The sequence below is a fragment of the Spea bombifrons genome, chromosome 1, assembly GCF_027358695.1.
Source record: "Spea bombifrons isolate aSpeBom1 chromosome 1, aSpeBom1.2.pri, whole genome shotgun sequence".
NCBI classification, from domain to species: Eukaryota; Metazoa; Chordata; class Amphibia; order Anura; family Pelobatidae; genus Spea; species Spea bombifrons.
The window spans coordinates 90,701,272-90,708,166 of NC_071087.1; positions in this window are offsets into that span (position 1 = coordinate 90,701,272).

Here is a 6,895-nt window from a genome sequence, read left to right on the forward strand (position 1 = left end):
TATGCTTATGGTATAGCAATCCCTTGCCGAATGACATATTATAAACAAACCCCCTCTAGACGTCACTACTAATAATGTCATAGAGCTGTCAAAGTACAGACAGCCCCCTCCCTGTCCGCCCATTGGTGGGTACTTTTCTTGATACTACAGCTGGTCAGTTACATTGGTTGTTGTTGGAGTACTTTCAAATTATACTTAACTCCAATTAATTCATGAACACACCATTTGTGGATAACAATCAGCATACAAGCTACATTCACTGGTTTACTCTGTTGGTCTCCTACCGCTTCTGCTGGGAGACTGTTCCATGTATCAACTGGCCCTGCTTGAGGAATTTCTGTTGCTAGAGTCAGATAAGGGTTGCCAGTTAACCACTTTTTTTTTCCATTAACCCTTTATTCACTATTAGTGCGTGTTATTTAGGCTGGTCACATGATTTGTGTGTGTGTGTGTATGTGTGTATATATATATATATATATATATTTGTTGCTTTGGTCTCCTCCAAAGCAGTTAGACGGGACAGCCACCTCATGTTCTGTTATTTCCTCTGTCACTGTTATTGTTAATTGAGGAACTGTATGTTGCCCTCGGCCGCTTCTGCTGGCAGGCTGCTCCACGTATCAACCGGTCCTCCTCAAATTTTCTTCACGTTACTCTACACTATCCAGCTTGGCCATGGGATAAGTCTTGTACGTTCTTTTGTATTCTCTGTGCTGGTTCTTGTATGTACAGGTTACATTTGTTGTGTATTTCTGGTAGTAGGTGCTTGGCCCCCGAACTCTCGCTGGCCCCCCAACTCTCGCTGGCCCCCCTCTTTTATTAATTATTGGTGCTTGTTATTTAGGACAAGTGCCCAGGTCACGTGGTCTGTTTATGTATATTTGTCGCATTTGGTCTTCAAGTACTTTCTGTTACACGTCTTCTTAACTAGTCAGGTACGGTTATTTCCTTTTGTTGCTAATTCAGATACTCGTTGTTGGCCTATACCGCTTCTGCTGGGAGGCGGTTCCACGTATCAACCGTCCTGCTCGGATTTTTTTCTTCACGTTACTCTACATCAGGGGTAGGCAAACTTCGGCCCTCCTGATGTTGTGGACTACATCTCCCATAATGCTCTTACAGTCATAATGCTGGCAAAGCATCAAGGGAAATGTAGTCAACAACATCTGGAGAGCCAAAGTTTGCCTACCCCTGCTCTACATGATTACAGCTTGGCCGTGTGATAAGTCATGTAGGTTGTTTATGTTTTCACTGTGCTGCGTGTTATTTAGGATAAGTGTCCAGGTCACGTGGTTTGTTGCTTTTGGTCTTCCAGTACTTTCTGCTATAGGTCTTCTCTACCTAGTCGCCGCTTAAGCAGTTCCCGAGCGGACTGCCACCTTAGGTACTGCTATTTGCCTCTTGTTGCTAATTCAGGTATTCATGGTTGGCTTCTGCTGGGAGGCGGTTCCACGCATCAACCGTCCCGCTAAAATTTTTTTCTTCACGTTGCACTACACGATTACAGTTTGGCTGTGTGATAAGTCGTGTAGGTTTTTTATGTTTTCACTGTGCTGCGTGTTATTTAGGATGTGTCCAGGTCACGTGATTATTGAGGTACTCTGTTTCATCTCACTGTCTGGTTTCCCATTCCTATAATTAGATTACCGGCAGGTCGGTTCCTGTCATTACAACCGGGCCCCTCTTCCAATAATTGTTGGGGTTCCGTGGGGTTGCTAACCTTACAGTGTCAGGTTCAGTGAGTCAGATAGGAGGCAATATTCTCTAGACCTCGTTACGTCCCCGCTTAGGTAGACGGCCTCCTTGAACTAGGCAGTTGGCTCCCCGAGGCAATCTCCCCTCCTCGTTTGGAGGTTACGCCCCACGAGCTAGTATTCATGCCCCTCTACATTTTCGTCCCGCTCCAGCGCGGAGCTCGGTTAGATATTCAGTTAGTTCAGATTTAGGTCCGGGGTATCTGTCCAGGTTCCGTTGCATAGGCTTGTCATTCCTATCCGATCAAGAAGAGAGGTCCTCAATTCCCTGTTCACTCGCTCCTGTGTCAGACTTTGCCGCCTCACATTCCCTCCCTGCTCAGTCTGTTGCTAAATCGACGGCTGTATTAACAATGTGATACATTCCTTTCTCTGTCTCGGCCAGCATTGCGGATTTTTTTCTACCTACTGTTTGCTAGTCCCCTGTCTCCTCCTCATAGGTCCAGCCCGCCACAATCTAGTTTAGTGGACAGGGCGCAATGAGCCATTGGGCTCTACCAAAGCGATGTGCCCCGGGGCATTATTTCTCAAGCAATGTCTATCTCCTATTAGTGTGGAATCCGGTTTTGAGAGAAGCTGCTGTTTTTCATCCCTCCCCGAAATTCCTGATTAGGGTTTAGCATGTGGTTCCTTTACAGGTATTTTGTCTATACCTCAAGAAGCTCCCTGTCCCTTATTCCCCATACAAGCTTCAGCATCGATTCCCTCATTCTGGCTGATACGTTTTCCTTTAAATGCGCCTCTGTGGGTACAGTATTCAGGCCAGAGTCAATGGGGGGGGTAAGCTCATGGTTGTCGTTCCATGTCCGTGAATCCTTCACATGTCTGCATTTAGGGGTTAATTCCCATTTTGTAATATATATTTAATTGTTTTGTCCTGTTTTGGTGTGTTACTTTAAATAAAAGTGTTAGATTTTTTTATGGTGTGGGGGGGTCATATTTGGTTTCAGCCAGGTAAATGCTGCATTTTCGGTTTCAGTCCAGAATTAGTTTTGGTGCATCCCTAAGCCAGACAATGAAGTGGTAGGCCTACACCACATCAATGTTTGGCTTAGTATATAGTGATAGGAGTTATGCTTCACTATTATCAATGTCTGGCTCAATGTATAGTGATAGGTGTTATGCTGTACCACCGTCAATTTCTGCCTCAGTATATAGTGATAAGCAAATGGTTGGGGCGCAGGTACATGTAAGGGAAGAAAATAAACATATAGTGTGAAAAGTATAAATACTGGAAAATGAGTATAATTGTGGTTACACTCACAAACGGATAAGATGCTTCAGGCCCTTCAAATTGTGTTGAAAAGAATCTTTAATACATCTTCATACAGAATCTAAAAGATAAAACTGAACATGGTGCAGTATCCTCAGTAAAACAATTATTGCTATTCAGAATGCACTCACAGTTCGTCCATGCACTGAGTGCATATAAAAGCGATGGGTTAAAAGTCCGCCAAAAAATCAATCAAAGGGGCGTCCCATGTGATCCTTCTGACGCGTTTCGCCGTATAGGCTTCCTCAAGAGAAGAATTTTTGGTCGGTATTCATCTGTGTTCGGTATCGCTGTTCTTTTATATCCCTCGTATGTGTGTCCCGTTGCATACTCTGACGTCTTCAATGCGGTCGCGCTCAGATGTCTTCGGGTCTCTCCGGCTGTCTCCGTATGTTTATTTTGTATCAATAAAGTTTCAAAGTGTCGATCAGGCTTCCCAATAGATGTCTTCACTTCAACGAACGGAGCCGGGCGGGGGATATCGTGCAGATCCTCCGTTGATGTAAAATCTCGGAGATCTGCTGTGTTATTGACTCAATGTGAGTGGATGAAGGAAAGAAAAAGAAAGCTGTCTTATAACATTTCTGGATGTTTTTAGAGACTATCCCTATGTTGGTATTGCAGAAAGGAACGGTGAATATAAAGTGATGTGTTTATAAATAAAAATTATTTTATTAATACAAATCAATTTATGTGTTTGATCATCTTTTTATGTGTGAATGGTAATTCATTTAGACATTTTAAATTATTAATAGATTGTATATAAACATATATCTATCAGTGAAAAGAATGTGAATAATGATAAGTGAATGTGGAATGATGGGGCGTGTGTATTCAGGGGAGATTTAGTTTTGTATAAATAAAAAAAATTCAAATAAGGGAAATTGGGATATAGATGATGAGTATCCATAATCAAGTAAGTCAAAGTGGAATATGGATGATTACCCATAAACAAAATAAATCAGTAGTCATATGAAATTATATAAAAATAATAAGTAGAAATAGATAAATAATGAAATGAACATGGATGTGTGACTAATAGATCCTATGTTAGCCCATGGAGAGATCCTATACTGGCCCATGGAAAAAATATGTATAAAAATTTATAAGGAAAATAGTATATTAAAAATTGGTATACAGAAATAATTGATTAAATGAAAATATGAATATAAATATTAATAAATATATATATAATTTAATTAAAATGAAAAAAGCTGGTTAATCCATAAAAGCTAAAATATAGAGTTCCATATTTAATCCTCCTTTTTTATGTGTTTGGAACCTGTAGATCCATTCTGTTTCACGTTTAGCCAGTTGTTCTTTTATATTTCCTCCACGCCAATTGGGAGTAACTGTATCTATTCCTATAACTTTGAAATTGTTAAAGGAAAAAGATTTGCAACTATTACCATGTCTAGAGACACTATGTTTAGGATTTTGATTTTTGATTCCTCCTATATGTTCTAGGGCTCTTGTTTTTAGTTTTCTTGAAGTGCGTCATATATATTGAGCGCCACATTTACACTCTAGAAGATATATGACATTAGTGGTGTCGCAATGAATAAAATGTTTGATTTTAAACTCTTTACCTGTATTCGTGCATTTAAAGGTGGTAGTTTTTTTCTCTTGTAATGTTATGCTGTACCACCGTCAATGTCTGCCTCAGTATATAAGAACAGTAATGCTGTACCACCTTCAGTGTCTGCGCCGGTATATAACGATAGAAGCTATGCAGTTTTAAAGTGTGTCGGGGGGGGGGCACATATAGGATACGCCCCAGGTGCCAAATACTCAAGGTACGCCCCTGCTGCTTCGTAACAGTATTACACAGTTAATCAGTAAAATTAAATATTTACAGATGCTTTTAAACTTATATATTGTCCCTTTTACAAATGCATGGGGACATTCAGTAGAACCCCTCCATCTGCATTTTCCCTCTTTTCTGTCCCCCAGCTATTTTCCAATAATCACCTGGTTTGTGGCAAACCGTTGGTTCTCGGGCGAGTACAGTTGAGTAACATGAATTTTATTTAAAATTAAAACATATTGGAGACACAATGCAAACCTTGAGGATATTGCCTGACAAGGGCCGAAGAAACAAGTTTTTAAAGAACTGTGTTTAGTTACTCATCTCTGCGTCATATCCTAGCCAATTCTTAAAGTTCCATTTTAAACAAAAATATTACTAGTTTTTAATTTCCACAACAATAATAATAAGTCATCTATTTACTGATTTTTCCTTGGAACTAAATATATATTCGCTGGTCACTTTCTTAGGGACACCTGTTCAATTGTTTGTTAACACAAATAGCTAATCAGCCAATCCCATGGCAGCAACTCAATGCATTTAGGCATGTAGATGTAGTCAAGACAACTTGCTGAAGTTCAAATCGAGTATCGAAATGGGGAGGAAAGGGGTTGTTGGTGCCAGACAGGCTGGTCTGAGTATTTCAGAAACTGCCGATCTACTGGGATTTTCACCCACAACCATCTCTAAGGTTTACAGAGATCTCAATCCAATAGAGCACCTTTGGGATGTGGTGGAAGGGGAGATTCACATCATGGATGTGCAGCCAACAAATCTGCAGCAACTGTGTGATGCCATCATGTCCATATAGACCAACATCTCTGAAGAATGTTTCCAGCACCTTGTAGTATGTATGCCACAAAGAATTAAGGCAGTTCTGAAGGCAAAAGGGGGTCCAACCCGGTACTAGCAAGGTGTACCTAATAAAGTGGCCATTGAGTGTATATACAATTAATTTAGTCATTACAATTTAGTTAAATTTAGTTAAAGTTATTGGAACTCAAGGTTTCACTCTGAGTCTCAGAGTGAAGGGGCAGATTCTCAGGGTCACACAATCTGGAGCTAACTCATTCATACTCTACATTGATCTGATGATGTTGATATCCCTGTCGGGATGCATGTCACTCAATTAAATAATGACAAATCAAGGTTTCCATGAGGACCAGTATTAGACTAATTTGGTTAACACATTCCATGAGTCACAACATAGAATCTGCATGATGGGCAATTAAAGGGTTAATATTTAAAGAGTCTCAGGGTCGGTGCAGTTAGAAAATTCCCACTTATGGTTATCAAACACGTTTAACTTGCTCTACGTAATGGTGCCCCTGATTCAAATATATATAGAAGTGCATTCTTTATGTCTGCTAGCACTAGATTTAGCATAAAAATTTTAGCGACTTGCAATGCTTTTCATTATGTGAATTGACTGGTTTGGTAAATGGACTAAACTGTTTGACCTATTACAGAAATAATTAGCATTTATGAACAGCAGTAAAGGTAATTGTGTGTCCCATCATCCACTGGCCTGCACGTTATTTAGCTGGTTTGCCGAATGGCCGGTCCTAGCTTGGCCACCAGCTCTTATCGGTAACATTTTTCATATAGTGTAAACATGAAGCGCATTCTAGAGATAAGGCAATTTGGCTTCTTATTTACCTTACAATTAGATTTTAACAACGTTTACACATATACATTATCAAATTAGTTTTGTTTGTCTTAATTTTGTTTTCTATCTTTTTTATCTTAATTAGGTTTTATCATTTATGGTTATTTGATTAAAAATATGTTCACTTGAAATGTATGTTATATCTACACTGCTGGTTTGCCAGTACTCATCATCAATAGTAACCTAGAAACGTATTGTCAAAGATAGTACCTCCCTACATTTAAAAATTTTATGCAATGTTTGTACCTGTGTAAACGCTCTAAAAATTGATTCTATCATGTAGCTTAATAAATATAGTAACTAGCATTTCATGTATTTATGATTTGCTGTATGCATGTTTATTGCTGTTATGTCCATATGTTGTGAAATGAAATTATGAGAGTAATAAGCTT